The 25,601-nt window shown below is 22.9% G+C and overlaps 3 long non-coding RNA genes across 4 annotated transcripts; all 3 read left to right on the top strand.

Annotated features, from left to right (window-relative positions):
- The first annotated feature begins 9,714 nt into the window (after nucleotides 1-9,714).
- On the top strand, nucleotides 9,715-12,305 carry LOC143378154 (uncharacterized). The gene is made up of 2 exons (XR_013087679.1): nucleotides 9,715-11,045; nucleotides 11,423-12,305. It is a non-coding gene; the product is annotated as an uncharacterized LOC143378154 (long non-coding RNA).
- A 4,255-nt stretch (nucleotides 12,306-16,560) lies between these two features.
- LOC143378155 (uncharacterized) lies at nucleotides 16,561-17,929 on the top strand. The gene is made up of 2 exons (XR_013087680.1): nucleotides 16,561-17,174; nucleotides 17,593-17,929. It is a non-coding gene; the product is annotated as an uncharacterized LOC143378155 (long non-coding RNA).
- A 564-nt stretch (nucleotides 17,930-18,493) lies between these two features.
- On the top strand, nucleotides 18,494-21,766 carry LOC143378153 (uncharacterized). 2 transcript variants are annotated; one of them, XR_013087678.1, is made up of 3 exons: nucleotides 18,494-20,220; nucleotides 20,386-21,336; nucleotides 21,409-21,766. It is a non-coding gene; the product is annotated as an uncharacterized LOC143378153 (long non-coding RNA). The 2 variants fall into 2 exon arrangements; XR_013087677.1 differs by having other exon boundaries at nucleotides 20,386-21,766.
- The last annotated feature ends 3,835 nt before the right edge of the window (nucleotides 21,767-25,601 follow it).

Raw genomic sequence — 25,601 nt, 5'->3', positions numbered from 1 at the left:
TCAATATCGGTTTTTCAATATCGGTTCTAATATCAGTTTCAATATCAGTTTTTCAATATCGGTTTTTCAATATTTGTTTTTCAATATCGGTTTTTCAATATCGGTTCTAATATCGGATTCAATATCGGTTTTTCAATATCGGTTCTAATATCGGATTCAATATCGGTTTTTCAATATCGGTTTTTCAATATCAGTTTTTCGATATCAGTTTTTTAATATTTGTTCTCCAATATCGGTTTTTGAATATCGGTTCTAATATCGGATTCATTATCGGTTTTTCAATATCGGTTTTTCAATATCAGTTTTCAATATTTGTTCTCCAATATCGGTTTTTGAATATCGGTTCTAATATCGGATTCAATATCGGTTTTTCAATATCGGTTCTTCAATATTTGTTTTTCAATATCGGTTTTTCAATATCGGTTTTTCAATATCGGTTCTAATATCGGTTTCAATATCGATTTTTCAATATCGGTTTTCAATATCAGTTTTTCAATATTTGTTCTCCAATATCGGTTTTTGAATATCGGTTCTAATATCGGATTCAATATCGGTTTTTCAATATCGGTTCTAATATCGGTTTCAATATCGGTTTTTCAATATCGGTTTTGCAATATTTGTTTTTCAATATCGGTTCTAATATCGGATTCAATATCGTTTTTTCAATATCGGTTTTGCAATATCAGTTATTCGATATAGGTTTTTCAATATCGGTTTTTCAATATCGGTTTTGCAATATCAGTTTCTCAATATCAGTTTTTCGATATCAGTTTTTCAATATTTGTTTTTCAATATCGTTTTTTCAATATCGGTTCTAATATCGGTTTCAATATCGGTTTTGCAATATCAGTTTTTCGATATAAGTTTTTCAATATCGGTTTTTCAATATCGGTTTTTCAATATCGGTTTTTCAATATTTGTTTTTCAATATCGGTTTTTCAATATCAGTTTTTCAATATTTGTTTTTCAATATCGTTTTTTCAATATCGGTTCTAATATCGGTTTCAATATCGGTTTTGAAATATCAGTTTTTCGATATAAGTTTTTCAATATCGGTTTTTCAATATCGGTTTTGCAATATCAGTTTCTCAATATCAGTTTTTCGATATCAGTTTTTCAATATTTGTTTTTCAATATCGGTTTTTCAATATCGGTTCTAATATCGGTTTCAATATCGGTTTTGCAATATCAGTTTTTCAATATTTGTTCTCCAATATCGGTTTTTGAATATCGGTTCTAATATCGGATTCAATATCGGTTTTTCAATATCGGTTTTTCAATATCAGTTTTTCGATATCAGTTTTTCAATATTTGTTTTTCAATATCGGTTTTTCAATAGCGGTTCTAATATCGGTTTCAATATCGGTTTTTCAATATCAGTTTTTCAATATTTGTTCTTCAATATCGGTTTTTGAATATCGGTTCTAATATCGGATTCAATATAGGTTTTTCAATTACGGTTTTTCAATATCAGTTTTTCGATATCAGTTTTTCAATATTTTATTTTTCAATATCGGTTCTAATATCGGTTTCAATATCGGTTTTTCAATATCAGTTTTTCGATATAGGTTTTTCAATATCGGTTTTTCAATATCGGTTTTTCAATATCAGTTTTTCAATATTTGGTTTTCATTATCGGTTTTTGAATATCGGTTCTAGTATCGGTTTCAATATCGGTTTTTCAATATCGGTTTTTCACTATCGGTTTTTCAATATCGGTTTTTCACTATCGGTTTTTCAATATCAGTTTTTCAATATTTGTTCTCCAATATCGGTTTTTGAATATCGGTTCTAATATCGGATTCATTATCGGTTTTTCTATATCGGTTTTTCAATATCAGTTTTTCGTTATCAGTTTTTCAATATTTGTTTTTCAATATCGGTTCTAATATCGGTTTCAATATCGGTTTTTCAATATCGGTTTTTCAATATCAGTTTTTCAATATTTGTTCTCCAATATCGGTTTTTGAATATCGGTTCTAATATCGGATTCAATATCGGTTTTTCAATATCGGTTTTTTCAATATCAGTTTTTCGATATCAGTTTTTGAATATTTGTTCTCCAATATCGGTTTTTGAATATCGGTTCTAATATCGGATTCAATATCGGTTTTTCAATATCGGTTTTTCAATATCCGTTTTTCGATATCAGTTTTTCAATATTTGCTTTACAATATCGGTTTTTCAATATCGGTTCTAATATCGGATTCAATATCGGTTTTGCAGTATCAGTTTTTCGATATAGGTTTTTCAATATGGGATTTGCAATATCAGTTTTTCGATATAGGTTTTTCAAAATCGGTTTTTCAATATCGGTTCTAATATCGGATTCAATATCGGTTTTTCAATATCGGTTTTGCAATATCAGTTTTTCGATATAGGTTTTTCAATATCGGTTTTTCAATATCGGTTTTTCAATATCGGTTCTAATATCAGTTTCAATATCAGTTTTTCAATATCGGTTTTTCAATATTTGTTTTTCAATATCGGTTCTAATATCGGATTCAATATCGGTTTTTCAATATCGGTTTTTCAATATCAGTTTTTCGATATCAGTTTTTCAATATTTGTTCTCCAATATCGGATTCAATATCGGTTTTTCAATATCGGTTCTAATGTCGGTTTCAATATCGGTTTTTCAATATCAGTTTTTTAATATTTGTTCTCCAATATCGGTTTTTGAATATCGGTTCTAATATCGGATTCAATATCGGTTTTTCAATATCAGTTTTTCAATATTTGTTTTTCAATATCGGTTTTTGAATATTTGTTCTCCAATATCGGTTTTTGAATATCGGTTCTAATATCGGATTCAATATCGGTTTTTCAATATCGGTTTTTCAATATCAGTTTTTCGATATCAGTTTTTCAATATCGGTTCTAATATCGGTTTCAATATCGGTTTTTCAATATCGGTTTTGCAATATTTGTTTTTCAATATCGGTTCTAATATCGGATTCAATATCGTTTTTTCAATATCGATTTTTCAATATCAGTTTTTCGATATAGGTTTTTCAATATCGGTTTTTCAATATCGGTTTTTCAATATCAGTTTTTCAATATTTGTTCTCCAATATCGGTTTTTGAATATCGGTTCTAATATCGGATTCAATATCGGTTTTTCAATATCGGTTTTTCAATATCAGTTTTTCGATAGCAGTTTTTCAATATTTGTTTTTCAATATCGGTTTTTCAATATCGGTTCTAATATCGGTTTCAATATCGGTTTTTCAATATCAGTTTTTCAATATTTGTTCTCCAATATCGGTTTTTGAATATCGGTTCTAATATCGGATTCAATATCGGTTATTCAATATCGGTTTTTCAATATCAGTTTTTCGATATCAGTTTTTCAATATTTGTTTTTCAATATCGGTTTTTCAATATCGGTTTTGCAATATCAGTTTCTCAATATCAGTTTTTCGATATCAGTTTTTCAATATTTGTTTTTCAATATCGGTTTTTCAATATCGGTTCTAATATCGGTTTCAATATCGGTTTTGCAATATCAGTTTTTCGATATTTGTTCTCCAATATCGGTTTTTGAATATCGGTTCTAATATCGGATTCAATATCGGTTTTTCAATATCGGTTTTTCAATATCAGTTTTTCGATATCAGTTTTTCAATATTTGTTTTTCAATATCGGTTTTTCAATATCGGTTCTAATATCGGTTTCAATATCGGTTTTTCAATATCAGTTTTTCAATATTTGTTCTCCAATATCGGTTTTTGAATATCGGTTCTAATATCGGATTCAATATCGGTTATTCAATATCGGTTTTTCAATATCAGTTTTTCGATATCAGTTTTTCAATATTTGTTTTTCAATATCGGTTTTTCAATATCGGTTTTTCAATATCGGTTCTAATATCGGTTTCAATATCGGTTTTTCAATATCAGTTTTTCGATATAGGTTTTTCAATATCGGTTTTTCAATATCGGTTTTTCAATATCGGTTTTTCAATATCAGTTTTTCAATATTTGTTCTCCAATATCGGTTTTTGAATATCGGTTCTAATATCGGATTCATTATCGGTTTTTCAATATCAGTTTTTCGTTATCAGCTTTTCAATATTTGTTTTTCAATATCGGTTCTAATATCGGTTTCAATATCGGTTTTTCAATATCAGTTTTTCAATATTTGTTCTCCAATATCGGTTTTTGAATATCGGTTCTAATATCGGATTCAATATCGGTTTTTCAATATCGGTTCTAATATCGGTTTCAATATCGGTTTTTCAATATCGGTTTTGCAATATTTGTTTTTCAATATCGGTTCTAATATCGGATTCAATATCGTTTTTTCAATATCGATTTTTCAATATCAGTTTTTCGATATAGGTTTTTCAATATCGGTTTTTCAATATCGGTTTTTCAATATCAGTTTTTCAATATTTGGTTTTCAATATCGGTTTTTGAATATCGGTTCTAATATCGGTTTCAATATCGGTTTTTCAATATCGGTTTTTCAATATCGGTTTTTCGATATCAGTTTTTCAATATTTGTTTTTCAATATCGTTTTTTCAATATCGGTTCTAATATCGGTTTCAATATCGGTTTTGCAATATCAGTTTTTCGATATAAGTTTTTCAATATCGGTTTTTCAATATCGGTTTTTCAATATCGGTTTTTCAATATTTGTTTTTCAATATCGGTTTTTCAATATCAGTTTTTCAATATTTGTTTTTCAATATCGTTTTTTCAATATCGGTTCTAATATCGGTTTCAATATCGGTTTTGAAATATCAGTTTTTCGATATAAGTTTTTCAATATCGGTTTTTCAATATCGGTTTTGCAATATCAGTTTCTCAATATCAGTTTTTCGATATCAGTTTTTCAATATTTGTTTTTCAATATCGGTTTTTCAATATCGGTTCTAATATCGGTTTCAATATCGGTTTTGCAATATCAGTTTTTCGATATTTGTTCTCCAATATCGGTTTTTGAATATCGGTTCTAATATCGGATTCAATATCGGTTTTTCAATATCGGTTTTTCAATATCAGTTTTTCGATATCAGTTTTTCAATATTTGTTTTTCAATATCGGTTTTTCAATATCGGTTCTAATATCGGTTTCAATATCGGTTTTTCAATATCAGTTTTTCAATATTTGTTCTCCAATATCGGTTTTTGAATATCGGTTCTAATATCGGATTCAATATCGGTTATTCAATATCGGTTTTTCAATATCAGTTTTTCGATATCAGTTTTTCAATATTTGTTTTTCAATATCGGTTTTTCAATATCGGTTCTAATATCGGTTTCAATATCGGTTTTTCAATATCAGTTTTTCGATATAGGTTTTTCAATATCGGTTTTCAATATCGGTTTTTCAATATCAGTTTTTCAATATTTGGTTTTCAATATCGGTTTTTCAATATCGGTTCTAATATCGGATTCAATATCGGTTATTCAATATCGGTTTTTCAATATCAGTTTTTCGATATCAGTTTTTCAATATTTGTTTTTCAATATCGGTTTTTCAATATCGGTTCTAATATCGGTTTCAATATCGGTTTTTCAATATCAGTTTTTCGATATAGGTTTTTCAATATCGGTTTTTCAATATCGGTTTTTCAATATCAGTTTTTCAATATTTGGTTTTCAATATCGGTTTTTCAATATCGGTTCTAATATCGGATTCAATATCGGTTTTGCAGTATCAGTTTTTCGATATAGGTTTTTCAATATGGGATTTGCAATATCAGTTTTTCGATATAGGTTTTTCAAAATCGGTTTTTCAATATCGGTTCTAATATCGGATTCAATATCGGTTTTTCAATATCGGTTTTGCAATATCAGTTTTTCGATATAGGTTTTTCAATATCGGTTTTTCAATATCGGTTTTTCAATATCGGTTCTAATATCAGTTTCAATATCAGTTTTTCAATATCGGTTTTTCAATATTTGTTTTTCAATATCGGTTCTAATATCGGATTCAATATCGGTTTTTCAATATCGGTTTTTCAATATCAGTTTTTCGATATCAGTTTTTCAATATTTGTTCTCCAATATCGGATTCAATATCGGTTTTTCAATATCGGTTCTAATGTCGGTTTCAATATCGGTTTTTCAATATCAGTTTTTTAATATTTGTTCTCCAATATCGGTTTTTGAATATCGGTTCTAATATCGGATTCAATATCGGTTTTTCAATATCAGTTTTTCGATATCAGTTTTTCAATATATGCTTTACAATATCGGTTTTTCAATATCGGTTCTAATATCGGTTTCAATATCGATTTTTCAATATCAGTTTTTCGATATAGGTTTTTCAATATCGGTTTTTCAATATCGGTTTTTCAATATCAGTTTTTCAATATTTGGTTTTCAATATCGGTTTTTGAATATCGGTTCTAATATCGGTTTCAATATCGGTTTTTCAATATCGGTTTTTCAATATCGGTTTTTCAATATCAGTTTTTCAATATTTGTTCTCCAATATCGGTTTTTGAATATCGGTTCTAATATCGGATTCAATATCGGTTTTGCAATATCAGTTTTTCCATATAGGTTTTTCAATATCGGTATTTCAATATCGGTTTTTCAATATCGGTTCTAATATCGGTTTCAATATCGATTTTTCAATATCGGTTTTTCAATATCAGTTTTTCAATATTTGTTCTCCAATATCGGTTTTTGAATATCGGTTCTAATATCGGATTCAATATCGGTTTTTCAATATCGGTTCTAATATCGGTTTCAATATCGGTTTTTCAATATCGGTTTTGCAATATTTGTTTTTCAATATCGGTTCTAATATCGGATTCAATATCGTTTTTTCAATATCGATTTTTCAATATCAGTTTTTCGATATAGGTTTTTCAATATCGGTATTTCAATATCGGTTTTTCAATATCGGTTCTAATATCGGTTTCAATATCGATTTTTCAATATCAGTTTTTCAATATTTGTTTTTCAATATCGGTTTTTCAATATCGGTTTTTCAATATCGGTTCTAATATCGGTTTCAATATCGGTTTTTCAATATCAGTTTTTCGATATAGGTTTTTCAATATCGGTTTTTCAATATCGGTTTTTCAATATCAGTTTTTCAATATTTGTTCTCCAATATCGGTTTTTGAATATCGGTTCTAATATCGGATTCATTATCGGTTTTTCAATATCAGTTTTTCGTTATCAGCTTTTCAATATTTGTTTTTCAATATCGGTTCTAATATCGGTTTCAATATCGGTTTTTCAATATCAGTTTTTCAATATTTGTTCTCCAATATCGGTTTTTGAATATCGGTTCTAATATCGGATTCAATATCGGTTATTCAATATCGGTTTTTCAATATCAGTTTTTCGATATCAGTTTTTCAATATTTGTTTTTCAATATCGGTTTTTCAATATCGGTTTTTCAATATCAGTTTTTCAATATTTGGTTTTCAATATCGGTTTTTGAATATCGGTTCTAATATCGGTTTCAATATCGGTTTTTCAATATCGGTTTTTCAATATCGGTTTTTCAATATCAGTTTTTCAATATTTGTTCTCCAATATCGGTTTTTGAATATCGGTTCTAATATCGGATTCATTATCGGTTTTTCAATATCAGTTTTTCAATATTTGTTCTCCAATATCGGTTTTTGAATATCGGTTCTAATATCGGATTCAATATCGGTTATTCAATATCGGTTTTTCAATATCAGTTTTTCGATATCAGTTTTTCAATATTTGTTTTTCAATATCGGTTTTTCAATATCGGTTTTGCAATATCAGTTTCTCAATATCAGTTTTTCGATATCAGTTTTTCAATATTTGTTTTTCAATATCGGTTTTTCAATATCGGTTCTAATATCGGTTTCAATATCGGTTTTGCAATATCAGTTTTTCGATATTTGTTCTCCAATATCGGTTTTTGAATATCGGTTCTAATATCGGATTCAATATCGGTTTTTCAATATCGGTTTTTCAATATCAGTTTTTCGATATCAGTTTTTCAATATTTGTTTTTCAATATCGGTTTTTCAATATCGGTTCTAATATCGGTTTCAATATCGGTTTTTCAATATCAGTTTTTCAATATTTGTTCTCCAATATCGGTTTTTGAATATCGGTTCTAATATCGGATTCAATATCGGTTATTCAATATCGGTTTTTCAATATCAGTTTTTCGATATCAGTTTTTCAATATTTGTTTTTCAATATCGGTTTTTCAATATCGGTTTTTCAATATCGGTTCTAATATCGGTTTCAATATCGGTTTTTCAATATCAGTTTTTCGATATAGGTTTTTCAATATCGGTTTTTCAATATCGGTTTTTCAATATCAGTTTTTCAATATTTGGTTTTCAATATCGGTTTTTGAATATCGGTTCTAATATCGGTTTCAATATCGGTTTTTCAATATCGGTTTTTCAATATCGGTTTTTCAATATCAGTTTTTCAATATTTGTTCTCCAATATCGGTTTTTGAATATCGGTTCTAATATCGGATTCATTATCGGTTTTTCAATATCAGTTTTTCGTTATCAGCTTTTCAATATTTGTTTTTCAATATCGGTTCTAATATCGGTTTCAATATCGGTTTTTCAATATCAGTTTTTCAATATTTGTTCTCCAATATCGGTTTTTGAATATCGGTTCTAATATCGGATTCAATATCGGTTTTTCAATATCGGTTCTAATATCGGTTTCAATATCGGTTTTTCAATATCGGTTTTGCAATATTTGTTTTTCAATATCGGTTCTAATATCGGATTCAATATCGTTTTTTCAATATCGATTTTTCAATATCAGTTTTTCGATATAGGTTTTTCAATATCGGTTTTTCAATATCGGTTTTTCAATATCAGTTTTTCAATATTTGGTTTTCAATATCGGTTTTTGAATATCGGTTCTAATATCGGTTTCAATATCGGTTTTTCAATATCGGTTTTTCAATATCGGTTTTTCGATATCAGTTTTTCAATATTTGTTTTTCAATATCGTTTTTTCAATATCGGTTCTAATATCGGTTTCAATATCGGTTTTGCAATATCAGTTTTTCGATATAAGTTTTTCAATATCGGTTTTTCAATATCCGTTTTTCAATATCAGTTTCTCAATATCAGTTTTTCGATATCAGTTTTTCAATATTTGTTTTTCAATATCGGTTTTTCAATATCGGTTCTAATATCGGTTTCAATATCGGTTTTGCAATATCAGTTTTTCGATATTTGTTCTCCAATATCGGTTTTTGAATATCGGTTCTAATATCGGATTCAATATCGGTTTTTCAATATCGGTTTTTCAATATCAGTTTTTCGATATCAGTTTTTCAATATTTGTTTTTCAATATCGGTTTTTCAATATCGGTTCTAATATCGGTTTCAATATCGGTTTTTCAATATCAGTTTTTCAATATTTGTTCTCCAATATCGGTTTTTGAATATCGGTTCTAATATCGGATTCAATATCGGTTATTCAATATCGGTTTTTCAATATCAGTTTTTCGATATCAGTTTTTCAATATTTGTTTTTCAATATCGGTTTTTCAATATCGGTTCTAATATCGGTTTCAATATCGGTTTTTCAATATCAGTTTTTCGATATCGGTTTTGCAATATCAGTTTCTCAATATCAGTTTTTCGATATCAGTTTTTCAATATTTGTTTTTCAATATCGGTTTTTCAATATCGGTTCTAATATCGGTTTCAATATCGGTTTTGCAATATCAGTTTTTCGATATTTGTTCTCCAATATCGGTTTTTGAATATCGGTTCTAATATCGGATTCAATATCGGTTTTTCAATATCGGTTTTTCAATATCAGTTTTTCGATATCAGTTTTTGATTATTTGTTCTCCAATATCGGTTTTTGAATATTGGTTCTAAATCGAAAAATAGCTAAATAAATCAAGGAAAAAAGGTAAATAAAAAAATAGGTAAATAAATTAGAGGAAAGAATAGGTAACTAAACAGAAAAAATAGGCAAATAAATTAGAGAAAAAAATAAATAAAGAAATAGTGAAAAATAGGTAACGAAGTAGAGAATACAAAGGAGGCAAATAAAAACAGAAAATAGGTAAATACATAGAGAAAAATAGGTAAATAATTTAGAGAAAAAATAGGCAAATAGATAGAGAAAAATAGGTAATGAAGTAGAGAAAACAAAGTAGGTAAATAAGTACAGAAAAAGGAGGTAAATAACTAGAGAAAAAATAGGTAAATAAATAGAGAAAACAAAAGAGGTAAAAAAATAGAGAAAAAAATAGGTAAATAAAGAGAGAAAAAATAGTTAAATTATCTAGAGAAAAAATAGGTGTATAAATATAGATAAATAGCTAAATAAATCAAAGAAAAAAAGGTAAATAAAAAATAGGTAAATTAATTAGAGAAAAATAGGTGTATAAATAGAGAAAAATAGTTAGTTAAAAAAAATAGGTAAATAAATAGAGGAAAAATAGGTAAATAAATAGAGAAAACAAAGGATGTAAATAAATAGAGAAAAAATTGGTAAATAAATTAGAGAAAAAAATAGATAAATATATTACAGGAAAAAATAGGTAAATAAACAGAGAAAAAATTGGTAAATAAATTAGAGGAAAAAATAGATAAAGAAATAGTGAAAAATAGGTAAATAAAGTAGAGAAAAATAGGTGTATCAATAGAGAAAAATAGCTAAATAAATCAAGGAAACAAGGTAAATAAAAAAATAGGTAAATAAATTAGAGGAAAAAATAGATAACTAAACAGAGAAAAAGTAGGTAAATAAATGAGAGAAAGAAATCGGTAAATAACTACAGAACAAATAGATAAATAAATAGAGAAAAAGTAGGTGATTAAATAGATAAAAAAATAGGTAAATAAAATAGAGAAAAAAATAGGCAAATAAATAGACATAAATGGGTAAATAAATAGAGAAAACAAAAGAGGTAAATAAATAGAGAAAAGATAGGTAAATAAATAGAGAAAAAATAGTTAAATTATCTAGAGAAAAAATAGGTGTATAAATATAGATAAATAGCTAAATACATCAAAGAAAAAAAGGTAAATAAAAAATAGGTAAATAAATTAAAGGAAAAAATAGTTAAATAAACAGAGAAAAAATAGGTAAATAAATAGAGAAAACAAAAGAGGTAAATAAATAGAGAAAAATAGGTAAATAAATAGAGAAAAAATAGTTAAATTATCTAGAGAAAAAATAGGTAAATAAATAGAGAAAAAATAGGTAAATTAATTATAGAAAAATAGGTGTAAAAATAGAGAAAAATAGCTAATTAAAAAAATAGGTAAATAAATAGAGGAAAAAGAGATAAATAAATATAGAAAAATAGGTAAATAAATAGAGAAAAAATAGTTAAATTATCTACAGAAAAACAGGTGTATAAATATAGATAAATAGCTAAATAAATCAAAGAAAAAAGGTAAATAAAAAATAGGTAAATAAATTAACGGAAAAAATAGTTAAATAAACAGAGAAAAAATAGGTAAATAAATTAGAGAAAAAAATAGATAAAGAAATAGTGAAAAATAGTTAATGAAGTAGAGAATACAAAGGAGGTAAATAAAAGCAGAAAATAGTAAATACATAGAGAAAAATAGGTAACTAATTTAGAGAAAAAAATAGGCAAATAAATAGAGAAAAATAGGTAATGAAGTAGAAAAAACAAAGTAGGTAAATAAGTACAGAAAAAGGAGGTAAATAACTAGAGAAAAAATAGGTAAATAAATAGAGAAAACAAAAGAGGTAAATAAACAGAGAAAAAATAGGTAAATAAATAGAGAAAACAAAAGAGGTAAATAAATAGAGAAAAAATAGTTAAATTATCTAGAGAAAAAATAGGTAAATAAATAGAGAAAAAATAGGTAAATTAATTATAGAAAAATAGGTGTAAAAATAGAGAAAAATAGCTAATTAAAAAAAATAGGTAAATAAATAGAGGAAAAACAGATAAATAAATATAGAAAAATACGTAAATAAATAGAGAAAAAGTAGTTAAATTATCTACAGAAAAACAGGTGTATAAATATAGATAAATAGCTAAATAAATCAAAGAAAAAAGGTAAATAAAAAATAGGTAAATAAATTAACGGAAAAAATAGTTAAATAAACAGAGAAAAAATAGGTAAATAAACAGAGAAAAAATAGGTAAATAAATTAGAGAAAAAAATTGATAAAAAATAGTGAAAAATAGGTAATGAAGTAGAGAATACAAAGGAGGTAAATAAATACAGAAAATAGGTAAATATATAGAGAAAACTAGATAAATATTTTAGAGAAAAAATAGGTGTATAAATAAAGATAAATAGCTAAATAAATCAAAGAAAAAAAGGTAAATAAAAAATAGGTAAATAAACTAGAGAAAAAAATAGGTAAATTAATTAGAGAAAAATAGGTGTATAAAAGGAGAAAAATAGCTAATTAAAAAAAATAGGTAAATAAATAGAGGAAAAAGAGGTAAATAAATATAGAAAGAATAGGTAAATAAATAGAGAAAAAATAGTTAAATTATCTAGAGAAAAAATAGGTGTATAAATATAGATAAATAGCTAAATAAATCAAAGAAAAAAAGGTAAATAATAAATAGGTAAATAAATTAAAGGAAAAAATAGTTAAATAAACAGAGAAAAAATAGGTAAATAAATAGAGAAAACAAAAGAGGTAAAAAAATAGAGAAAAAATAGGTAAATTATCTAGAGAAAAAATAGGTGTATAAATATAGATAAATAGCAAAATAAATCAAAGAAAAAAAGGTAAATAAAAAATAGGTAAATAAACTAGAGAAAAAATAGTTAAATTAATTAGAGAAAAATAGGTGTATAAATAGAGAAAAATAGCTAATTAAAAAAAATAGGTAAATAAATAGAGGAAAAAATAGGTAAATAAATAGGGAAAACAAAAGATGTAAATAAATAGAGAAAAAATTGGTAAATAAATTAGAGAAAAAAATAGATAAATATATTGCAGGAAAAAATAGGTAAATATACAGAGAAAAAATTGGTAAATAAATTAGAGAAAAAAATAGATAAAGAAAATGTGAAAAATAGGTAATGAAGTAGAGAATACAAAGGAGGTAAATAAATACAGAAAATAGGTAAATATATAGAGAAAACTAGGTAAATATTTTAGAGAAAAAATAGGTGTATAAATATAGATAAATAGCTAAATAAATCAAAGAAAAAAAGGTAAATAAAAAATAGGTAAATAAACTAGAGAAAAAAATAGGTAAATTAATTATAGAAAATAGGTGTATAAATAGAGAAAAATAGCTAATTAAAAAAAAATAGGTAAATAAATAGAGGAAAAAGAGGTAAATAAATATAGAAAAATAGGTAAATAAGTAGAGAAAAAATAGTTAAATTATCTACAGAAAAAAAGGTGTATAAATATAGATAAATAGCTAAATAAATCAAAGAAAAAAAGGTAAAAAAAAAATAGGTAAATAAATTAAAGGAAAAAATAGTTAAATAAAGAGAGAAAAAATAGGTAAATAAATAGAGAAAACAAAAGAGGTAAAAAAATAGAGAAAAAAATAGGTAAATTATCTAGAGAAAAAATAGGTGTATAAATATAGATAAATAGCTAAATAAATCAAAGAAAAAAAGGTAAATAAAAAATAGGTAAATAAACTAGAGAAAAAAATAGGTAAATTAATTAGAGAAAAATAGGTGTATAAATAGAGAAAAATAGCTAATTAAAAAAATAGGTAAATAAATAGAGGAAAAAGAGGTAAATAAATATAGAAAAATAGGTAAATAAATAGAGAAAAAGTAGTTAAATTATCTACAGAAAAAAAGGTGTATAAATATAGATAAATAGCTAAATAAATCAAAGAAAAAAGGTAAATAAAAAATAGGTAAATAAATTAACGGAAAAAATAGTTAAATAAACAGAGAAAAAATAGGTAAATAAATTAGAGAAAAAAATAGATAAAGAAATAGTGAAAAATAGTTAATGAAGTAGAGAATACAAAGGAGGTAAATAAAAACAGAAAATAGTAAATACATAGAGAAAAATAGGTAAATAATTTAGAGAAAAAAATAGGCAAATAAATAGAGAAAAATAGGTAATGAAGTAGAAAAAACAAAGTAGGTAAATAAGTACAGGAAAAGGAGGTAAATAACTAGAGAAAAAATAGGTAAATAAATAGAGAAAACAAAAGAGGTAATTAAATAGAGAAAAAATAGGTAAATAAATAGAGAAAAAGTAGGTAAATAAAATAGAGAAAAAATAGGTAAATAAAGAGAGAAAAAATAGGTAAATAAATAGAGAAAAAGTAACTAAATAAAATAGAGAAAAATAGGTAAATAAACAGAGAAAAAATAGGTAAATAAATTAGAGAAAAAAATAGATAAAAAATAGTGAAAAATAGGTAATGAAGTAGAGAATACAAAGGAGGTAAATAAATACAGAAAATAGGTAAATATATAGAGAAAACTAGGTAAATATTTTAGAGAAAAAATAGGTGTATAAATAAAGATAAATAGCGAAATAAATCAAAGAAAAAAAGGTAAATAAAAAATAGGTAAATAAATTAAAGGAAAAAATAGTTAAATAAACAGAGAAAAAATAGGTAAATAAATAGAGAAAACAAAAGAGGTAAAAAAATAGAGAAAAAATAGGTAAATTATCTAGAGAAAAAATAGGTGTATAAATATAGATAAATAGCTAAATAAATCAAAGAAAAAAAGGTAAATAAAAAATAGGTAAATAAACAAGAGAAAAAATAGGTAAATTAATTAGAGAAAAATAGGTGTATAAATAGAGAAAAATAGCTAATTAAAAAAAATAGGCAAATAAATAGAGGAAAAAATAGGTAAATAAATAGAAAAAACAAAGGATGTAAATAAATAGAGAAAAAATTGGTAAATAAATTAGAGAAAAAAATAGATAAATATATTGCAGGAAAAAATAGGTGAATAAACAGAGAAAAAATTGGTAAATAAATTAGAGAAAAAAATAGATAAAGAAATAGTGAAAAATAGGTAATGAAGTAGAGAATACAAAGGAGGTAAATAAATACAGAAAATAGGTAAATATATAGAGAAAACTAGGTAAATATTTTAGAGAAAAAAATAGGCAAATAAATAGAGAAAAATAGGTAATGAAGTAGAGAAAACAAAGTAGGTAAATAAATACTGAAAAAGAGGTAAATAACTAGAGAAAAATAGGTAAATAAATAGAGAAAACAAAAGAGGTAAATAAATAGAGAAAAAAGAGGTAAATAAATAGAGAAAAAAGAGGTAAATAAATAGAGAAAAATAGGTAAATAAATAGATAAAAAAATAGGTAAATAAAATAGAGAAAAAAATAGGCAAATAAATAGATAAAAATAGGTAAATAAACTAGAGGAAAAAATAGGCAAATAATAGAGAAGAAGTAGGTAAATAAAATAGAGAAAAATAGGCAAATAAACAGAGAAAAATAGGTAAATAATTAGAGAAAACAAAAGAGGTAAAAAAATAGAGAAAAAAATAGGTAAATTATCTAGAGAAAAATAGGTGTATAAATATAGATAAATAGTTAAATGAATCAAAGAAAAAAAGGTAAATAAAAAATAGGTAAATAAACTAGAGCAAAAAATAGGTAAATTAATTAGAGAAAAATAGGTGAATAAATAGAGAAAAATAGCTAATTAAAAAAAATAGGTAAATAAATAGAGGAAAAAATAGGTAAATAAATTAGAGAAAAAAATAGATAAATATATTACAGGAAAAAATAGGTAAATACACAGAGAAAAAATTGATAAATAAATAGAAAAAGTAGGTAAATAAATAGATAAAAAAATAGGTAAATAAAATAGAGAAAAAATAGGCAAATAAATAGATAAAATTAGGTAAATAAACAAGAGAAAAAATAGGTAAATAAATTAGAGAAAAAAATAGATAAATAAATAGAGAAAAATAGGTGAATAAATAGAGAAAAATAGGTAAATAAGCTAGAGAAAAAATAGGTAAATAAATTAGAGTAAAAAATAGATACATAAATAGAGAAAAATAAGTGAATAAATAGAGAAAAATAGGTAAATAAACAGAAAAATAGGTAAATAAATTAGAGAAAAAGTAGGTAAATAACTAGAGAAAAAATTGGTAAATAAATAGAGAAAAAAGAGGTAAATAAATAGAGAAAAATAGGTAAATAAATATAGAAAAAGTAGGTAAATAAAATAGAGAAAAAATAACTAAATAAAGAGAGAAAAAATAGGTAAATTATCTAGAGAATCTATACATATAGATAAATAGCTAAATAAATCACAGAAAAAAAGGTAAATAAAAAATAGGTAAATAAATTAAAGGAAAAAATAGTTAAATAAACAGAGAAAAAATAGATAAATAAATAGAGAAAACAAAAGAGGTAAAAAAATAGAGAAAAAAATAGGTAACTTAACTAGAGAAAAAATAGGTGTATAAATATAGATAAATAGGTAAATGAACCAAACAAAAAAAGGTAAATAAATTACAGGAAAAAATTGGTAAATAAACAGAGAAAAAATACGCAAATAAATGAGAGACAAAAATAGGTAAATATATAGAGAAAAAATAGGTAAATAAATAGAGAAAAAGAGGTGAATAAATACAGAAAAATAGGTAAATAAATAGATAAAAAAATAGGTAAATAAAATAGAGAAAAAAATAGGCAAATAAATAGATAAAAATAGGAAAATAAACTAGAGAAAAATAGGTGTATCAATAGAGAAATATAGCTAAATAAATCAAGGAAACAATGTAAATAAAAAAATAGGTAAATAAATTAGAGGAAAAAATAGGCAAATAAATAGACAAAAATGGGTAAATAAATAGAGACAACAAAAGAGGTAAATAAATAGAGAAAAAATAGGTAAATATACAGAGAAAAAATTGGTAAATAAATTAGAGAAAAAAATAGATAAAGAAAATGTGAAAAATAGGTAATGAAGTAGAGAATACAAAGGAGGTAAATAAATACAGAAAATAGGTAAATATATAGAGAAAACTAGGTAAATATTTTAGAGAAAAAATAGGTGTATAAATATAGATAAATAGCTAAATAAATCAAAGAAAAAAAGGTAAATAAAAAATAGGTAAATAAACTAGAGAAAAAAATAGGTAAATTAATTATAGAAAATAGGTGTATAAATAGAGAAAAATAGCTAATTAAAAAAAAATAGGTAAATAAATAGAGGAAAAAGAGGTAAATAAATATAGAAAAATAGGTAAATAAGTAGAGAAAAAATAGTTAAATTATCTACAGAAAAAAAGGTGTATAAATATAGATAAATAGCTAAATAAATCAAAGAAAAAAAGGTAAAAAAAAAATAGGTAAATAAATTAAAGGAAAAAATAGTTAAATAAAGAGAGAAAAAATAGGTAAATAAATAGAGAAAACAAAAGAGGTAAAAAAATAGAGAAAAAAATAGGTAAATTATCTAGAGAAAAAATAGGTGTATAAATATAGATAAATAGCTAAATAAATCAAAGAAAAAAAGGTAAATAAAAAATAGGTAAATAAACTAGAGAAAAAAATAGGTAAATTAATTAGAGAAAAATAGGTGTATAAATAGAGAAAAATAGCTAATTAAAAAAATAGGTAAATAAATAGAGGAAAAAGAGGTAAATAAATATAGAAAAATAGGTAAATAAATAGAGAAAAAGTAGTTAAATTATCTACAGAAAAAAGGTGTATAAATATAGATAAATAGCTAAATAAATCAAAGAAAAAAGGTAAATAAAAAATAGGTAAATAAATTAACGGAAAAAATAGTTAAATAAACAGAGAAAAAATAGGTAAATAAATTAGAGAAAAAAATAGATAAAGAAATAGTGAAAAATAGTTAATGAAGTAGAGAATACAAAGGAGGTAAATAAAAACAGAAAATAGTAAATACATAGAGAAAAATAGGTAAATAATTTAGAGAAAAAAATAGGCAAATAAATAGAGAAAAATAGGTAATGAAGTAGAAAAAACAAAGTAGGTAAATAAGTACAGGAAAAGGAGGTAAATAACTAGAGAAAAAGTAGGTAAATAAAATAGAGAAAAAATAGGTAAATAAAGAGAGAAAAAATAGGTAAATAAATAGAGAAAAAGTAACTAAATAAAATAGAGAAAAATAGGTAAATAAACAGAGAAAAAATAGGTAAATAAATTAGAGAAAAAAATAGATAAAAAATAGTGAAAAATAGGTAATGAAGTAGAGAATACAAAGGAGGTAAATAAATACAGAAAATAGGTAAATATATAGAGAAAACTAGGTAAATATTTTAGAGAAAAAATAGGTGTATAAATAAAGATAAATAGCGAAATAAATCAAAGAAAAAAAGGTAAATAAAAAATAGGTAAATAAATTAAAGGAAAAAATAGTTAAATAAACAGAGAAAAAATAGGTAAATAAATAGAGAAAACAAAAGAGGTAAAAAAATAGAGAAAAAATAGGTAAATTATCTAGAGAAAAAATAGGTGTATAAATATAGATAAATAGCTAAATAAATCAAAGAAAAAAAGGTAAATAAAAAATAGGTAAATAAACAAGAGAAAAAATAGGTAAATTAATTAGAGAAAAATAGGTGTATAAATAGAGAAAAATAGCTAATTAAAAAAAATAGGCAAATAAATAGAGGAAAAAATAGGTAAATAAATAGAAAAAACAAAGGATGTAAATAAATAGAGAAAAAATTGGTAAATAAATTAGAGAAAAAAATAGATAAATATATTGCAGGAAAAAATAGGTGAATAAACAGAGAAAAAATTGGTAAATAAATTAGAGAAAAAAATAGATAAAGAAATAGTGAAAAATAGGTAATGAAGTAGAGAATACAAAGGAGGTAAATAAATACAGAAAATAGGTAAATATATAGAGAAAACTAGGTAAATATTTTAGAGAAAAAAATAGGCAAATAAATAGAGAAAAATAGGTAATGAAGTAGAGAAAACAAAGTAGGTAAATAAATACTGAAAAAGAGGTAAATAACTAGAGAAAAATAGGTAAATAAATAGAGAAAACAAAAGAGGTAAATAAATAGAGAAAAAAGAGGTAAATAAATAGAGAAAAAAGAGGTAAATAAATAGAGAAAAATAGGTAAATAAATAGATAAAAAAATAGGTAAATAAAATAGAGAAAAAATAGGCAAATAAATAGATAAAATTAGGTAAATAAACAAGAGAAAAAATAGGTAAATAAATTAGAGAAAAAAATAGATAAATAAATAGAGAAAAATAGGTGAATAAATAGAGAAAAATAGGTAAATAAGCTAGAGAAAAAATAGGTAAATAAATTAGAGAAAAAAATAGATACATAAATAGAGAAAAATAAGTGAATAAATAGAGAAAAATAGGTAAATAAACAGAAAAATAGGTAAATAAATTAGAGAAAAAGTAGGTAAATAACTAGAGAAAAAATTGGTAAATAAATAGAGAAAAAAGAGGTAAATAAATAGAGAAAAATAGGTAAATAAATATAGAAAAAGTAGGTAAATAAAATAGAGAAAAAATAACTAAATAAAGAGAGAAAAAATAGGTAAATTATCTAGAGAAAAGATTGGTGTATACATATAGATAAATAGCTAAATAAATCACAGAAAAAAAGGTAAATAAAAAATAGGTAAATAAATTAAAGGAAAAAATAGTTAAATAAACAGAGAAAAAATAGATAAATAAATAGAGAAAACAAAAGAGGTAAAAAAATAGAGAAAAATATAGGTAACTTAACTAGAGAAAAAATAGGTGTATAAATATAGATAAATAGGTAAATGAACCAAACAAAAAAAGGTAAATAAATTAGAGGAAAAAATTGGTAAATAAACAGAGAAAAAATACGCAAATAAATGAGAGACAAAAATAGGTAAATATATAGAGAAAAAATAGGTAAATAAATAGAGAAAAAGAGGTGAATAAATACAGAAAAATAGGTAAATAAATAGATAAAAAAATAGGTAAATAAAATAGAGAAAAAAATAGGCAAATAAATAGATAAAAATAGGAAAATAAACTAGAGAAAAATAGGTGTATCAATAGAGAAATATAGCTAAATAAATCAAGGAAACAATGTAAATAAAAAAATAGGTAAATAAATTAGAGGAAAAAATAGGCAAATAAATAGACAAAAATGGGTAAATAAATAGAGACAACAAAAGAGGTAAATAAATAGAGAAAAAATAGGTAAATAAATAGAGAAAAAATAGTTAAATTATCTAGAGAAAAAATAGGTAAATAAATAGAGAAAAAATAGTTAAATTATCTAGAGAAAAATAGGTGTATAAATATAGATAAATAGCTAAATAAATCAAAGAAAAAAAGGTAAATAAAAAATAGGTAAATAAATTAAAGGAAAAAATAGTTAAATAAACAGAGAAAAAATAGGTAAATAAATAGAGAAAACAGAAGAGGTAAAAAATAGAGAAAAAATAGGTAAATTATCTAGAGAAAAAATAGGTGTATAAATATAGATAAATAGCTAAATAAATCAAAGAAAAATAGGTAAATAAACTAGAGAAAAAATAGGTAAATTAATTAGAGAAAAATAGGTGTATAAATAGAGAAAAATAGCTAATTAAAAAAAATAGGTAAATAAATAGAGGAAAAAATAGGTAAATAAATAGAGAAAACAAAGGATGTAAATAAATAGAGAAAAAATTGGTAAATAAATTAGAGAAAAAAATAGATAAATATATTGCAGGAAAAAATAGGTAAATATACAGAGAAAAAATTGGTAAATAAATTAGAGAAAAAAATAGATAAAGAAATAGTGAAAAATAGGTAATGAAGTAGAGAATACAAAGGAGGTAAATAAATACAGAAAATAGGTAAATATATAGAGAAAACTAGGTAAATATTTTAGAGAAAAAATAGGTGTATAAATATAGATAAATAGCTAAATAAATCAAAGAAAAAAAGGTAAATAAAAAATAGGTAAATAAACTAGAGAAAAAAATAGGTAAATTAATTAGAGAAAAATAGGTGTATAAATAGAGAAAAATAGCTAATTAAAAAAATAGGTAAATAAATAGAGGAAAAAGAGGTAAATAAATATAGAAAAATAGGTAAATAAATAGAGAAAAAGTAGTTAAATTATCTACAGAAAAAAAGGTGTATAAATATAGATAAATAGCTAAATAAATCAAAGAAAAAAGGTAAATAAAAAATAGGTAAATAAATTAACGGAAAAAATAGTTAAATAAACAGAGAAAAAATAGGTAAATAAAATTAGAGAAAAAAATAGATAAAGAAATAGTGAAAAATAGTTAATGAAGTAGAGAATACAAAGGAGGTAAATAAAAACAGAAAATAGTAAATACATAGAGAAAAATAGGTAAATAATTTAGAGAAAAAAATAGGCAAATAAATAGAGAAAAATAGGTAATGAAGTAGAAAAAACAAAGTAGGTAAATAAGTACAGAAAAAGGAGGTAAATAACTAGAGAAAAAATAGGTAAATAAATAGAGAAAACAAAAGAGGTAATTAAATAGAGAAAAAATAGGTAAATAAATAGAGAAAAAGTAGGTAAATAAAATAGAGAAAAAATAGGTAAATAAAGAGAGAAAAAATAGGTAAATAAATAGAGAAAAAGTAACTAAATAAAATAGAGAAAAATAGGTAAATAAACAGAGAAAAAATAGGTAAATAAATTAGAGAAAAAAATAGATAAAAATAGTGAAAAATAGGTAATGAAGTAGAGAATACAAAGGAGGTAAATAAATACAGAAAATAGGTAAATATATAGAGAAAACTAGGTAAATATTTTAGAGAAAAAAATAGGCAAATAAATAGAGAAAAATAGGTAATGAAGTAGAGAAAACAAAGTAGGTAAATAAATACTGAAAAAGAGGTAAATAACTAGAGAAAAATAGGTAAATAAATAGAGAAAACAAAAGAGGTAAATAAATAGAGAAAAAAGAGGTAAATAAATAGAGAAAAAAGAGGTAAATAAATAGAGAAAAATAGGTAAATAAATAGATAAAAAAATAGGTAAATAAAATACAGAAAAAAATAGGCAAATAAATAGATTAAAATAGGTAAATAAACTAGAGGAAAAAATAGGCAAATAAATAGAGAAGAAGTAGGTAAATAAAATAGAGAAAAATAGGCAAATAAACAGAGAAAAATAGGTAAATAAATAGAGAAAAAGTAACTAAATAAAATAGAGAAAAATAGGTAAATAAACAGAGAAAAAATAGGTAAATAAATTAGAGAAAAAAATAGATAAAAAATAGTGAAAAATAGGTAATGAAGTAGAGAATACAAAGGAGGTAAATAAATACAGAAAATAGGTAAATATATAGAGAAAACTAGGTAAATATTTTAGAGAAAAAATAGGTGTATAAATAAAGATAAATAGCGAAATAAATCAAAGAAAAAAAGGTAAATAAAAAATAGGTAAATAAACTAGAGAAAAAAATAGGTAAATTAATTAGAGAAAAATAGGTGTATAAAAAGAAAAAAATAGCTAATTAAAAAAAATAGGTAAATAAATAGAGGAAAAAGAGGTAAATAAATATAGAAAGAATAGGTAAATAAATAGAGAAAAAATAGTTAAATTATCTAGAGAAAAAATAGGTGTATAAATATAGATAAATAGCTAAATAAATCAAAGAAAAAAAGGTAAATAATAAATAGGTAAATAAATTAAAGGAAAAAATAGTTAAATAAACAGAGAAAAAATAGGTAAATAAATAGAGAAAACAAAAGAGGTAAAAAAATAGAGAAAAAATAGGTAAATTATCTAGAGAAAAAATAGGTGTATAAATATAGATAAATAGCTAAATAAATCAAAGAAAAAAAGGTAAATAAAAATAGGTAAATAAACAAGAGAAAAAATAGGTAAATTAATTAGAGAAAAATAGGTGTATAAATAGAGAAAAATAGCTAATTAAAAAAAATAGGCAAATAAATAGAGGAAAAAATAGGTAAATAAATAGAGAAAACAAAGGATGTAAATAAATAGAGAAAAAATTGGTAAATAAATTAGAGAAAAAAACAGATAAATATATTGCAGGAAAAAATAGGTAAATAAACAGAGAAAAAATTGGTAAATAAATTAGAGAAAAAAATAGATAAAGAAATAGTGAAAAATAGGTAATGAAGTAGAGAATACAAAGGAGGTAAATAAATACAGAAAATAGGTAAATATATAGAGAAAACTAGGTAAATATTTTAGAGAAAAAAATAGGCAAATAAATAGAGAAAAATAGGTAATGAAGTAGAGAAAACAAAGTAGGTAAATAAATACTGAAAAAGAGGTAAATAACTAGAGAAAAATAGGTAAATAAATAGAGAAAACAAAAGAGGTAAATAAATAGAGAAAAAAGAGGTAAATAAATAGAGAAAAAAGAGGTAAAAAATAGAGAAAAATAGGTAAATAAATAGATAAAAAAATAGGTAAATAAAATAGAGAAAAAAATAGGCAAATAAATAGATAAAAATAGGTAAATAAACTAGAGGAAAAAATAGGCAAATAAATAGAGAAGAAGTAGGTAAATAAAATAGAGAAAAATAGGCAAATAAACAGAGAAAAATAGGTAAATAATTAGAGAAAACAAAAGAGGTAAAAAAATAGAGAAAAAAATAGGTAAATTATCTAGAGAAAAATAGGTGTATAAATATAGATAAATAGTTAAATAAATCAAAGAAAAAAAGGTAAATAAAAAATAGGTAAATAAACTAGAGCAAAAAATAGGTAAATTAATTAGAGAAAAATAGGTGAATAAATAGAGAAAAATAGCTAATTAAAAAAAATAGGTAAATAAATAGAGGAAAAAATAGGTAAATAAATTAGAGAAAAAAACAGATAAATATATTACAGGAAAAAATAGGTAAATACACAGAGAAAAAATTGATAAATAAATAGAAAAAGTAGGTAAATAAATAGATAAAAAAATAGGTAAATAAAATAGAGAAAAAATAGGCAAATAAATAGATAAAATTAGGTAAATAAACTAGAGAAAAAATAGGTAAATAAATTAGAGAAAAAAATAGATAAATAAATAGAGAAAAATAGGTGAATAAATAGAGAAAAATAGGTAAATAAGCTAGAGAAAAAATAGGTAAATAAATTAGAGAAAAAAATAGATACATAAATAGAGAAAAATAAGTGAATAAATAGAGAAAAATAGGTAAATAAATGAAAGAAAAAAGGTAAATAAAAAAAAATAGGTAAATAAATTAGAGGAAAAAATAGGTAAATAAACAGAAAAATAGGTAAATAAATTAGAGAAAAAGTAGGTAAATAACTAGAGAAAAAATTGGTAAATAAATAGAGAAAAAAGAGGTAAATAAATAGAGAAAAATAGGTAAATAAATATAGAAAAAGTAGGTAAATAAAATAGAGAAAAAATAACTAAATAAAGAGAGAAAAAATAGGTAAATTATCTAGAGAAAAGATTGGTGTATACATATAGATAAATAGCTAAATAAATCACAGAAAAAAGGTAAATAAAAAATAGGTAAATAAATTAAAGGAAAAAATAGTTAAATAAACAGAGAAAAAATAGATAAATAAATAGAGAAAACAAAAGAGGTAAAAAAATAGAGAAAAAAATAGGTAACTTAACTAGAGAAAAAATAGGTGTATAAATATAGATAAATAGGTAAATGAACCAAACAAAAAAAGGTAAATAAATTAGAGGAAAAAATTGGTAAATAACAGAGAAAAAATACGTAAATAAATGAGAGACAAAAATAGGTAAATATATAGAGAAAAAATAGGTAAATAAATAGAGAAAAAGAGGTGAATAAATACAGAAAAATAGGTAAATAAATAGATAAAAAAATAGGTAAATAAAATAGAGAAAAAAATAGGCAAATAAATAGATAAAAATAGGTAAATAAACTAGAGAAAAATAGGTGTATCAATAGAGAAATATAGCTAAATAAATCAAGGAAACAATGTAAATAAAAAAATAGGTAAATAAATTAGAGGAAAAAATAGGCAAATAAATAGACAAAAATGGGTAAATAAATAGAGACAACAAAAGAGGTAAATAAATAGAGAAAAATAGGTAAATAAATAGAGAAAAAATAGTTAAATTATCTAGAGAAAAAATAGGTAAATAAATAGAGAAAAAATAGTTAAATTATCTAGAGAAAAATAGGTGTATAAATATAGATAAATAGCTAAATAAATCAAAGAAAAAAGGTAAATAAAAAATAGGTAAATAAATTAAAGGAAAAAATAGTTAAATAAACAGAGAAAAAATAGGTAAATAAATAGAGAAAACAGAAGAGGTAAAAAATAGAGAAAAAATAGGTAAATTATCTAGAGAAAAAATAGGTGTATAAATATAGATAAATAGCTAAATAAATCAAAGAAAAAAAGGTAAATAAAAAATAGGTAAATAAACTAGAGAAAAAATAGGTAAATTAATTAGAGAAAAATAGGTGTATAAATAGAGAAAAATAGCTAATAATTAAAAAAATAGGTAAATAAATAGAGGAAAAAATAGGTAAATAAATAGAGAAAACAAAGGATGTAAATAAATAGAGAAAAAATTGGTAAATAAATTAGAGAAAAAATAGATAAATATATTGCAGGAAAAAATAGGTAAATATACAGAGAAAAAATTGGTAAATAAATTAGAGAAAAAAATAGATAAAGAAATAGTGAAAAATAGGTAATGAAGTAGAGAATACAAAGGAGGTAAATAAATACAGAAAATAGGTAAATATATAGAGAAAACTAGGTAAATATTTTAGAGAAA

The sequence above is a fragment of the Andrena cerasifolii genome, unplaced genomic scaffold (genome assembly GCF_050908995.1).
Source record: "Andrena cerasifolii isolate SP2316 unplaced genomic scaffold, iyAndCera1_principal scaffold0668, whole genome shotgun sequence".
Lineage (NCBI taxonomy): Eukaryota > Metazoa > Arthropoda > Insecta > Hymenoptera > Andrenidae > Andrena > Andrena cerasifolii.
Note: the sequence above shows the minus strand (reverse complement) of the source record. Positions and strands in the feature narration are given on the sequence as shown.